The 13,066-nt window shown below is 37.6% G+C and overlaps 1 long non-coding RNA gene across 1 annotated transcript in view; it reads right to left on the minus strand.

Annotated features, from left to right (window-relative positions):
• Positions 1 to 659: 659 nt before the first annotated feature.
• Positions 660 to 13,066, minus strand: part of LOC109319721 — a 51,524-nt gene continuing 39,117 nt past the window's right edge. The window contains exon 2 of the long non-coding RNA XR_002103605.1: positions 660 to 4,043. This is a non-coding gene — a long non-coding RNA (uncharacterized LOC109319721). The remainder of the gene's footprint in view (positions 4,044 to 13,066) is intronic.

The following is a 13,066-nucleotide window of genomic DNA, read 5'->3' on the forward strand; positions in this document are numbered from 1 at the left end:
TAGCTTTGCAGAGTGTAAATCAATTAGTTCTAACAGAGGAATAGGTTCCTGGCCTGACTATAAGTCATTGAATACATAATTGCTCTGTTGCTTAGATTAACACCATATCACATTATTAGGACTGTTTTGAATCCTGCAGTCCTGATGAAGCCTGCAGTTTAGAAGCCATTCATTGTATATTATTCTATTTCCGTGGGCTCCTGTATCACAAACAATTGTTGCACAAATGCTACATTTAATTAAAGACCTCTTGTGGCTGAAGCCTTAGCATAGACAAGAGAGACCTGAGAAAATGCCTTTCTGTTGGTTAGGGAGCTTTAAACAAAATAGGATTAAAGAGGGTGATACCATCACACTGAGGAACAAGACATGGGTATCCCATTGAAGTGACTGGAAAGAAAAAAGAGGGATATTTTTTCTGAGGAATTCAAATCAATTCGTACACAAAAATAATGGCAATGTGGAACATTTGCATGTCAACATGTTATAGGAATGCTTGAAAATATTCAATTTTAGAAACTGTATTAGAAAAAAAATAAAGTCACTGGGTTCTAAGACTATGGGAAGAAATCAAAGTAAAGTTAGTTCAAGCTTTATATGTGTAGAAACAAAGAATTAATGCCAGTCAAATAAACATGTGGCTCAGAATCTTTCTTTTCCCTTTTTATTATTTTGGAACAAATTAAAAAGTCTTTGCTTATAAGTATTCTTGCTGGATTAGGAAACAAAAAAAAATCAAACAGGCAACAAATAATTTTACCATTACCAGGTAATATGTGTTAATTGCTCAGTTTATATACTCTGAATGACATACCATTAGAGACTGTGTATGCATTGTAACTAGAGCATTAATAAATTTAAAATGTGCCTATTAGGATGACAGCTTTGGAGGTGCAAAGGAATAACAGTTATCACTTGGCAGAGGCAGATCTCACCCCATCTGCCGAGACTTTGCATACATTTTCAGCTTCCTGAGCAATGATTAGGGCTGTCAGAACCTCTTTAACCTTCTAACTGCTGGTCCCAACTGGCCTTAATTAGAGACTAATGAATTCAGAAGATGCAGGCCGTGAGGAAAACTGCCTTGACAGTTTGTGTACAAATTAAGCACCAATTACTTCATGCATCTTTTGCATTGCTGATACAAGTCTCTGTTATTATTTTTGAATATGGTCATTTTAGCATAAACCGAGAACTTTGCTAATGTATTTTGTCATTTTTATGGCTCATCATAAAAAAAATACCAGGAGGGTCATGAATATGTGAAATAAACTACTGTAGATGATAAAAAGAAATTCATTTCCCTCTAGGGAATATCATCCAACATTTTTTCCCCTAATATCATATTATTATTATGATTAGTCACATAATGATCACAGTTTAAGAAACAGACTTAACACGGTACCCTGAATATTTTTATCAGTACTGTAACTGATGTTATTAGCACAAGTAGGAATACAAAGATAGAAACAGTATTTCACTTCTGGGGGCATCAGAAAACTTTTTCACTGTGCAGGTTAACCGAAAGTGACTGACATTGTTAAGTATAAAACCACATTAGACTATGTTAGTACAGTAGGATACCTATTTGGCTATAAATATCCCCCTAGTACTCCTTTTGCTTCCACACCCTGAAGCTAAAAATGATTTTAATCAGTCCTTAGGAAAACTAAGGCCATAGATCCATTATTGTAATGCATGAGACTGTTCAATAGGCTCAGCCATATGATTTGCCTAGTGTGATATGCCTGTCCTCTGGTACTTCTGCCAGAGGGGACAGAAAGGCAAGTGTGACTGTGAACTGCTTCTTTTTTCTCTGGTGTAAAGGCTAGAGGCAGACAGGTCCTGCCTGAGCTTGCTTAAGATGCATAGCCCTTAAAACAAACTAGAGCAACCAGGCATTCACTTTATCTGACATTTGGTTGTATTTCCCATTCTGTAGCATTAAACCATTCATGTTTCTTAATGCAATATGTTACATTCTACCAGGTTAAATGAGACTCTATTGTACAAACCTTCGTTTCTTTACAAAGGTTGCCAACATCATTATTGAAAGCCTCATGGTTCTGGTGCCATTGTAGGTCAAGATAATACTGAACTTTATCATGGGTCTCTCCCTAGGAGGGTACTCTCCCAGAAGATCTGAGGGGGGATACCTAGAAAAGAAGTTGAGGGGTGAATCATTTCATGAAAAATGTCTGGTGAAAACTCATCATTGACTTGCGCTGCTGGGCACATCTCCACCACTTTGAAATCTACAGATGTAAAGAGCTATATAAGAAGTATGGTGGGTATTATTTATTTTTATTATCTCTGATGAAACCACTAAAACACATCCTGAAGCAGCACTCAGAATATGAAAAGGGGATGTTACACCTAATGTTTCTACCTTTTTTTTAGTTGATATACCAATCTCACCTTACCTCACCTGCAGTTCGAACATTGCCCCTGAAATGATAAAAAATGTGAGTTTTTAGAGCAACCACCCAGTGCTTGTTCTCATGACATCTTAGTTGGCTTAAAAAAAGGGATGACCCTTCTTGTAATGCAAACATCTCAAAAGCAGACATTCTATCTATTATGATGAAAAAAAGAACCTTTACAGATGTAAATAAAATCTTCTTATCTCTCCCAAGAAGCGGTAGATATAAAGGATTAGCCCTCACTCTAATTCTGTGAGGTCACTGTTGAGAAATTTGAAAATATGAGTCCAGGTTGTGTTGGTTGCAAGACATAGGGCGCTATATGACCAGCAGCTGTGGGTCTTGAATTTCAGCTAAATAAAGCCCTAATTAATATCTCATGTTAAATTCTGTTTTTTTCCACATAAAATCAGAAAAGCTTTCTTGGACTAAACTCTCTATCATGCAAGAACTTCATATACTCACTTGCATTTTATCAAAACTATTTTTAAACACCTCTAATTATCATGACTCAACTACCTCAGTAAGCACTGTAAGCAGTTTATTCCACTGGCTAATTGCCCTTATCATTGAGCATTGTTTTCTTATAGCTAACATGAATATTTTCATGCTTAATTTTACACCATTAGTACAAACATTTACAAAAACTAGTCCCTTGCCCTTCTTCAAGCCAGTACCTCTCAAATATTTGAACAATGTTATCCTATTTTCTTAAATGACCTTTTTTCCAGTCTATTTAAATGAAGTCTCATAAGTTGCTCTTTAGATATTGTACTACTTATTATCATTTAAATATTGCCAGGTACTCATCAGACAGAAAAGAATGATGGTCCTGTGATTAACTGATCAGTATAGTCACTGGAGACTCAAGTCTGTAGTCTGCCACACACTCCACTGTTGCCTTGTCCGTCAGTTTGTCCCATACTTTAAAGTTGTTTAGGATTGTATTGCTCACTAAAATCAGGTACCTACATGCTTTTATACATCTGGCTTTGAAGATATCTGTTTCAGTTGCAAAATGAAGACAATATTTCCCTGCCACACAGGACATTGTATAGATAAGTACATTAAAAGAGTGTGAGGCATGCAGATATAATCATGGGGACCACACACATATATAAATATGATGACCAGGCAGAAGCGCTTAGTGACTTAGGAGCACAAATGACATGACCTCCAATGAGCTTTGTCCTCTTAAATCAATTGCACTCTTAAAAATTCAGCGATGGCAGTTTTCTGTTCTCTTTTGCAAATGCATTATACCACAATCTCTTTAAAGATCTAGGCATTTTTTTAACATTTCTGCTTTCAGTCTAGCAATTTCACATATTGCATCTGTACCAGAGAGAGATCCAAGACATGGCAACTTTACTGTTTGGCTATAACGTGACTGGAGAACACACACATTTCCTTTTTTAGATCGTTTCTCCGCACAAGAGCACATCTTCCATAATGTTATAGGAAAGGTGTCTAAAATCCCAAAATAATTAATTTGCCTTCCTTTCCTTTTACTAGCTAAAGCTCTCAGCTTTCCAGGCTTAGAGTTCTGGATCTCTATTCTGCTTTCAAGTTTTATTCTTCCATCTGGTATGTCCATTCAGTTCATCTATCCCTCCAGACCTGTTTAAAAAAAAAAGGAAAAGGAATAAACAAACAGCCGATTCAAAATCATAGAGCAGTTAGTAACCCTGTCCTAAAAGATATTTATATTTAACTACTGTACATGGAACCAACGCATCTCTTGCAAAACAAGCACTCTACGTATAAAAATTTAAAACCACATTGATAACCCATCTGGCATACTCCTAATTATGAACCTCTTAGTGGACTAATATTCCCTTTAGAAGCAAAACAGTAAATATGACAAGGGAAACATGATTATTAATATCTTTTTGCTCTGTCTTTCAAGATAAGTATTCATTCACATGTGGCCCAGAAATCTTTAACAATTTATTGATGTGAAGACACAACACCCAACCCATTAATTAAACATTTTTAAAAAAGAAAAAAACAATCTATTCTTTAGCAGGAAAGCTATTTTAACAGAAGATTCATAGTACAGAATTTTTTTGAACCATAACACTCTAAGACAAAAAATATAACCTAACTTTCACTTTTTTATTAGGTTTTCATCTGATCAGTGTTAGTTCCATTGAACACAGCCCTCGTGTGGAAACAAACATACTGGCTGATTATTTCTGGAAGTGGTTTCTTCATTTTCTGAGCAACGCAGCTATTTAAGAAATATTGTCATTACACTTCAACCTTTATTTTGACTAGCAAAAGTTTTCAATCTTTCTACATTAAAATCATCAGAAAAAAAATGTGGTTGGGCATAGGATTGTGCTGTGTGTCCTTTGGCAGACTGCAAATTTATCCTCACCTGTTCTATTTTGAACTACAGAATATAGTAACTTATGTAGTATATTCTCTAACTGGAGCTCATAATGATCATTAAATTTGGGGTCAAGAAGGAATTTTTTTTCCTAGGTCAGACTGGCGAGGACTGTGGTGGGTTTTTGCCTTCTTCTGTAGCATGGGGCATTGCCATCTGCCTAAGGTCTTCTGAACACACATTAACTATTATTTCTCTGTTGTTGCACCAGCAGGGCATTGCCAATGGCCTTTTCCTTCTGCTTTTACCTATGGCATGTTGTTCTTAGTGTGGTCTTAAAGTTTCTGGTTTTGTACCTTCTAGTTGTATGTGAAGGTGTCAAGTGGCAATTTTGAGGATCCCTTGAGTAAATGATTGCCTGTGAATGCAGAGGATTGGACTTAATAGCCAAAGAGTCCTATTCCAGTCCTATATGTCTAAATCCTTACATAGAGCTCTTTGGCTCATTAAGCCTTTACTAAAAGCTTGACAGTATTATTTATTTTAAAAAAACCCTCCCCTCTTCCAAAGAAATCAATGGGGAAACTAATGGATGAAGCCCACACGAGCAGGAAGACTCAGAAAGTCCTTTTGACAGAGTTTTTGCTGTATTATTATACCAAGGATTGGGACACACAGGCGAAATCTGCCCTATGAAATCCATGGATTTGTAGACATTCATAAACAATAGGTGGGGGTGGGGTTCCACACAGATTCTGCAAAAAAAGCAAACATTTGCTCTTTCAGTACTAACTTTGCTATGGAGCACCTATTAGGTTGGTGGAGAATGAAAAACATCCTCTCTAACCCCAGCCAGGATCTGTATTTTCCCTGCACCAGGATCCTCAGCCTTGCAGTAGTGAGAAGGTGGCTGCCTCTGGGGGAAAGGAGAGAGAGAAGATAAGGTGAGATTGAGTGAGAACTTCAGAATTTGACCCTAACTGAAAATAGATGGATTGAACAAGAAGCTCACTATGCAAATTTGCAATACTGAGGACTGATTTTGGATGCCCTGTGAGACAGCTGAAACAGACCTCATTTTCAGAGGACAGGTCAGTGCTCAGCACTTGCTGAAAATCAAGCCCTTCGAGCTCAAAAACTGACCCATCCTTTTCAAGATAAGGACCCCCACATTTTACTTCTAATACTTTCCAAATCAATTCATTCCTTTTGTTTTTTCCTGTTCTTTCCTCAGCTGAGGCCATCCACCCACCACATCAGTGGGAGCCAAACCTTTTAGCAGGCATGTCACAAATTAACCCTGCATCCTTCCCAAGTGCCGCTCTGATCCCTTCCCTCTGCCCAGCCTGCTGCTCTGCCTCCTCCTCTGTGCTCTCCCTGGCTGATGCTGCTCTGCCTTCTTCTTCCTGCCCTATGTGCTGCCGTGCTGCCTGCCCCCTCACTGACTTGCTGCATACCACATGCAAAAGCTATCCATGCTTCTTGTGGCACATGTGCTTCAGGCTGCCCACCCCTTGGACCGTGTCATCTACTGCTCCATTCTACGCAAGGCCATAAGCAAGCTGAAGGCTTGACTGATGATTTTGTGTCTCCAGTTTTACAAGTCTTTCTGTCAGCTTTTCTAGGTTCCCTTCTGAATCTCCCCTCCCCCAGCACCATCACATGGATATCTCTGAACTTGATAGTTCAACAGACTGAGCTGCTCAATATCGATTACCAGCTTTAAGAAATCTTTTCAGTTCAGTCATAGGCTTATCTGCTTTGGTTGTCACATGGTCAGGGATGATGGCATCAATACAGATTATGAATCCGTCTCAGTGTCCTATAAATCTCTAAGTTTCCCTGTCTCAACCTTCCACCACCCTAAACCATCTTAATAAGTTCTGCTGGGAAGTGAGAAAGGTTCAGTGTATGCGAAGTTGTACAATTTAGAATTTACCAAAGGGCGGGAAATGAAAATCCAAGAGGGGTTTAACAATGCTCTTGTTCAGACATCTGCTCCCAGCAAAGGCATCTAGGGACCTGCCGTACAATTTTTTTTCTTAAAGATGATCACTATGTATGTTACAGCGAACAAAAATGTAAACCATTTTGACAGCCAAGCAAGCCATGAAACGTTAAATCTCCAAGGCCCATATGCTCCCCTCTGCTAACGCAAGAGGAGAGGAGCAAAAACCCAGTGGAAGTCAGCAAAGGGAGGGGGAAGCTCCACTGCACATGGTCTCATTCTTCATAACCTGGTGGAAAACCTTCTTGCCCAAGTGTGTTAGGACTGGATTGTGCAGATATAAAGGGTAAGGGAGAAGGAAAGGGAAAATAGGAAAATTAGTACTTTTAGGGGCCCAGCTTCTTTTCAGATCTGGAGGATGTGTTTATAGGAGATAACCCTAACCCTTCAGCATTTTTAAATATACCCAAATCCAGGCAGCAGTGGGCAAAAAACCCATGGGGACAGGATTCTGAAGGACTAACCCTGCCAGAGGGGTGGGGCCTCTTTACAAACATGCCTGTTCTTTGTGGGTGCCCCAAGATCTATGGGATTAGATTTGTAGAACATCAACAGTTTTGGTTGATCTCCTTGTGCTTCTCTATAAGCTTACTGAGCAGCAGAGAAGGGGAAATCTTTGCCTCCAGACAGAATGAATTGAATGGAACTCTATTAATTCAGTTTCATAACTCATTTTGAGAATGTTTTTTTCATTTATTAGGCCTCAGAGAAGAAAATATTTTGGAACTTCTTTGATTCTATTTACCTCGCAACACTCCAGTCCTTAGGATGCTTGAACATTAGGCAGAAATAATAAAAGTGGAACAAATATATTGCAAAAGGTATCATAACTATAAAAGAAAATGTTTGTTACTGATCTTGCTACACCTGGAATCAAGTAACTGCCAGAATAATGGCAATTATAGGCTAGTTAGAAACATTCAAGAAGTCTGAGGTGGAATTGATCTAAGTTATGCTGTTTTCTGTAAGTGTTGTAGGTTAGATTGATAGTGAACAGAATATACATTTGCCCTTTAAAGAGAGGGGTGGGGGGAAAATCTTAGACTGTGATCTGCCATTTTTAAACCTGTCTCTGTGTGCTGAATTTCTGTTCTGTTATAGGTATACACCAGTTTTGTGTACTGAACTTCTGTTATGGGTATAGACCAGTTTCTGATCACTTGCATTGGTAAAAGTGTAATGTCTGTACCTGGCCATAAAGTCCCGACCTATAAAATGTTCCAAAGCATTTTTAATATTAGATTGATATAAACAGACAAAATGGTATAATCTAAAGTATCACTGACACAGGAACTTACTATTGTGAATGTTGAACATATATTTTTAGCGAAGAAGCCACATACATTTATTGGTTCTGAATTTTGCTCCCCAAAACACTGTTATTGAGCTGTACACATTCAATAAATTCCCAGGAAAGAATACTCTCCTTCTACTCATCCTTGTTATTGTTATTATCTTCAGCATGGTACGCAGAGTTCCTAATAAGACTAAGTCTCCATTTCCTGTGAATATAGGGCACGTCTATATGTGTCGCTATGATGACATTGTTACTCCGCCATGATTTAGTACTTCCTTTTGGAAGTACGAAATCACGACATAGTAACAGTCCATACTGCACTGAACACATGGCACACCGGTATTTTTAGCAGCTACTTTGCCATAGTGGTGCACTGTACTGGAGCAGTGGGTTGCTATGGTGAAATAGCTGCTGGTCATGTGTAGATGCCCGTGGACACTGCATCACCATAGCACATTACTATGGCGATGTAGCATCATTGTGTAGATGTGCCCATAGAGAGGGAGATATGACCCTGTCCTGTCTTGAAGTGTCTTAACTTATTTTTTTCATCCACTAATACGTATATATGTAAATAGATTCATTAAGTGAATTCTGCATAGTGTGGATGCTAGCAGCATGTTCTAGGTTGCCTTGGAAAGATCGCCTTCCAAGTCCAAAAATTGTAGTACTGCACAGCTGAGTTGGTGTCCAACAAGACAGGAAACGAGCTCATCCCCTGCTCAGATGTGGTAACTTGACCTTCTACAGAGGCACAGCTTCTCCTTATTTTGGCTCTTATTGGACAGGCAACCATTGGATTTATTATTCCAGTGTGACAAAAAGGGAGGTAATTATGTGGTCGGTAAAAGGGATTAATTTTGCAAGGGCTATGCACTCAGAGCCCAGTCTGGCAAAGCATTTAAACATACGGGCAAATGAGTACTAATACTCAGACATGATTTGTTGAATCTTGCAGGATTATTCCCTAAGAAAGATTTCTTCACAGCTCTTTGAAAGGTGTGTGATCTTGAAATGATGAAGGTGATCTTGGGGCCACTGAAGGAGGAAGTAATGTTGCCATGGCCTTTCATATCTAATACTTTGCAGTAGGTCGGCCTACTAGCACATCTAAAGCTAAATAGTCAGTATCTCTCTATTTTAATGAATCATTATGATTGAAGAAATCCAGGATCCCACAGGGATGAGTTGAGCTACAATATCGGATAAGGAAAACTTACTTTTAAATGAATAGAATTATCTTCATTAAATAAATAACTCCAGAAATATTTACAGTGTAATTACATCAGTACTTTTTCTCTTCAAATAGTATTTTTAAGAGCTTCTTGGCATAGAAGTGACTCTTTCTGTGAAAACCCTGGCCTGATGTCAGGAAAAGAATGGGCCTAAGTCTCTTAATCTAATGGCTGTTACCAAGAGTGACTACTTTAGCAATGCTCAGCTGAAAAATGAACTTTGTAATAAACGACCTTCAGAGAAGAAGACTATTCATGTTAATTAGTAGCTCTTTTCAAACAGGATTCATATATGCATTAGGCCATGTCATTTTGAACAATGCCATCATTGTAGTAAACATGAAGACAAGACTCAAGTATAGTTATCAAAATTTTAGAAAACTCTAGTTAGGTTTTTTTCTCTAAGATTATGAGTTACTGTTACTGATGCATTGCACAATAATATCTCTCCTAATGGCTTTTAGCTTTTGCCACTGCCAACTTTTATATTTAAAATCCATACAATTATGGACAATTTATAAGCATTATGAGGCTTTCTCTCTCTCCTTTTTTTTCGCACTGATTCTTACCGATTCAAACCAGCCTTTATACCCTGCAAATCAAATGCATTTTGCTTAAAACAGTACATTCATTCTCACATATCCCACTTTATTCTTATTATTGATGTTACTTATTATGCATATTTAATTTAAGAATGCATATTCTCCATTAAAAAATTAGAATATTTTGAAGTACTTGAAAGTGATTATTTTTGTTAGTTTCCTTTGATTAATCATTTCAATGTGGATGTGTTCTTTCTAGAGTGCGTACATAAAGATAATTGAAAATAGCAAAAGAAAAATGCTAAGGGGAAGAAAATAATGAAATTAATGTGTTTCCAAAATATAGGACATCAATTTTACCTAGTTTATGTCAAACTATACCTCAAGGTATTATTGTAACATGTTAAAAGTCTGTTACTTGGGAGAGACAAAGTAACTACAACAAATCTAACCTATACAGATGTTCTTAAGAGATACAGTAAGTCACAGAGTGTAAGTGAAGTATATATTACTGGCACCTTAGGGGTTTTGAGTCAGATTTCTTTATTGATTTAGTTAATCCATTTATAGAGTCTCTTTCTTGTCACATATAAGCACCATATAGTCAAAAGTGTTAATCTAAAGAGAAGCCAACCAGCCAGGAACAATGAAGAGCTGTACAGCACAAAAGTACCATGTCATCCCCAAAAGGATCAGTTCCCAACTAATTAGAGAATTAACAATAAATGTATTGTGGGGGTTGAATTCTAACAATCTGCTTTATGAAGAAAGTCATCTGTGTTCCCAAACAAGCAGAAGAATAAATATTTATGGTATTTTTAATACTTATTACAATCTCCATTTTATATTGTTCATTAGGAGCCTTAGAATTCAATTTAGCAAACAGAATTTAACTCGCTGAAAATACCTGGTACCACTAACATTTTCAATTTTTATTAATCCTGACAAATTGCCAGGTATCCTCTTAAGGTATGCCTATGTAGCTCATGAAGGTGTGACTGTAGTGTAGGTAGGTAGGCCCAAACCATTTTTAATCTAGCTAACATACATAGGGACAATAATAATGCAAAGAAAACATGGTGTATGTCATGGGTTGAACAATCTAGTAGGAAATTTGGATAAGTATTTGGGTTGCTGGCCTGTGATGAAGTTTCTGTCACTGAATGTTTACAACAGTCACACCTTCACTGGCTGGATGGACATATTAGAAGAGGAAGCATAGTGAAAACATATGCCTAATTGTAAGCCTGTGAGCAGTTCTGCTGCTGTACCATATAGAATCAGGACTAATAATCCATTTCTAATTTGTGAAATGGGGCTAATAATATTTCCTTTCTTTCATGCTTTATTTTTCTTCTCTATCTAAATCAAATGCTCTTTGGAGCAGGAGCTATCTCTGACTGTTTGTACAGTGCCTAGCACAATGATGGCTCATTTCCAGTGGGGCCTTTAAGTGCTACTATAATACAAAAAATAAATAATATTAATAAACACTGATCAGCATAAACTCTAATGGGAGCTACAGGTGCTCAGCCTCTGTGAATACCAGATTAGATATGCCTGCTTTCTTGATAACTTTTATTTTCATTGGTTGCTCTACTTGCAAATCTCCTTTATTTAAAGTACAGTCTCACTACAGAACATGATAAAGGGTCTACATCATAACCTTTCAATGAGCTCTAGCCAAGCTAGACTTGGTCTGGTTAAAATAGAATCCAGGGAAGAGCAGAACTAGCAACCAAGAGGGTAACAGTGCTCCTACTAACCCAGAGCAAATACAACAGAATAGCTTGTTCACTAATGCTATGCTATATCTGCATCACACGCACAAGAAGCTTTGGGAAGGATTAAACATCCAAAAGTTTTTTTTTAAGCCTAAAAATGTCAGTAGTCAAGTGCTCTTTCACACCTGTGGGCACTTGCTTCTAATCTTTTTTGACTGCCAGCAGCCTCTAGGGTTAACCAGAGAGCCACCCAAGCCTATTGGCCCAACAGACAAGCATAATTCAGGCACACTAGATTCTGTGCTAATACCACAAAAGGGTATGATTGTGGCTAGCATTACATCTGTCTACTCTCAGCCCCCTAATCCAAATGACCAGATACCCATTTGCTGGGAACAGCCTTCGGCACTGACTTTGTATGTTTGAAGCTGGTAGCAAGACACCTCGACAGAACTGTTAAAACTCTCTTTCACAGTCACCGTCTTCCACATAAATAGATGGAAGTCACTTGTATGAAGTCTATCTTTGGAAAAGTTGAAAATAGATCCACAAAAATAAATTGGATAGGTAAGTGGGTGGGTGGATGGATAAAGACCTACCTGGAACAGAACAGAATAGACGTACATACAGTTTAATTGTTAACATTACATAATGAATCATAATGAGTATCTTTTACTCAATAGGTGATGATTAGCTGCTTTTACTGTGGAAATATGAGTAGTGACTGTATAGTCTGTCTGTCAAAACTACATTCTCTTTAGGCTTAAGAGGAGATACATTGTGTAGTTGTACTTTGTCATTTTTATCAGTAATGCCTGAGTAGTGGTTTGAAATGCGTTTGTGAAACATGAATAGTTGGATGCATCATGCTTGCTGCTAATAAAAATATGGACATTACCTAAGAATTATATGGGCTACATTTTTCCAAAGCACCTCAGTGACACCAGTAAAAGCTGAAGTGATCTAGGTTTTGTATCCCTTTGCTGGTGTTTTTTTGCAAAACCAAAGGCAGGAGAGGGTCAGATTTAGGTTTCATTTTATTCATGTTCAACAGCTAGCTGAAGGATTCAAATAAATGGTTTCATTTATTTTTCCTTTTCCAAGCCCAGTCTTAAGTATGTTGTGTTCTCTAAAAGCCTTCTAAAATCATATGTAATAATAATATATAATTAGATGTGCATGTATTTTTAAAACAAAGCAAATTTTCAAAATCATTTAAGTAAGGGGAAACACCTAAGTGACACTAAAACTTAGCTGCATGACTAACAGTCTACTTGTACCAATAGTCTTCAACCTTTGGTGGTCCCTGCAAAACAATTCTGAAGCAAGCAACATGCTGCAGTAAACCTCACATACTACTTTACCTGTCACACTGAAGAATCATATGTTTGTGGAAAGCAAAATTTCCTATAACCATAGACCTATCCCAGGCAATATGTAACCTATCAGCCATAGCGTGGGGGCCACTAGTCTATACTCCAGCCATTAGTAATGTAGATATA

The sequence above is a fragment of the Crocodylus porosus genome, unplaced genomic scaffold (assembly GCF_001723895.1).
Source record: "Crocodylus porosus isolate Cpor-Errol unplaced genomic scaffold, CroPor_comp1, whole genome shotgun sequence".
NCBI lineage: Eukaryota > Metazoa > Chordata > Crocodylia > Crocodylidae > Crocodylus > Crocodylus porosus.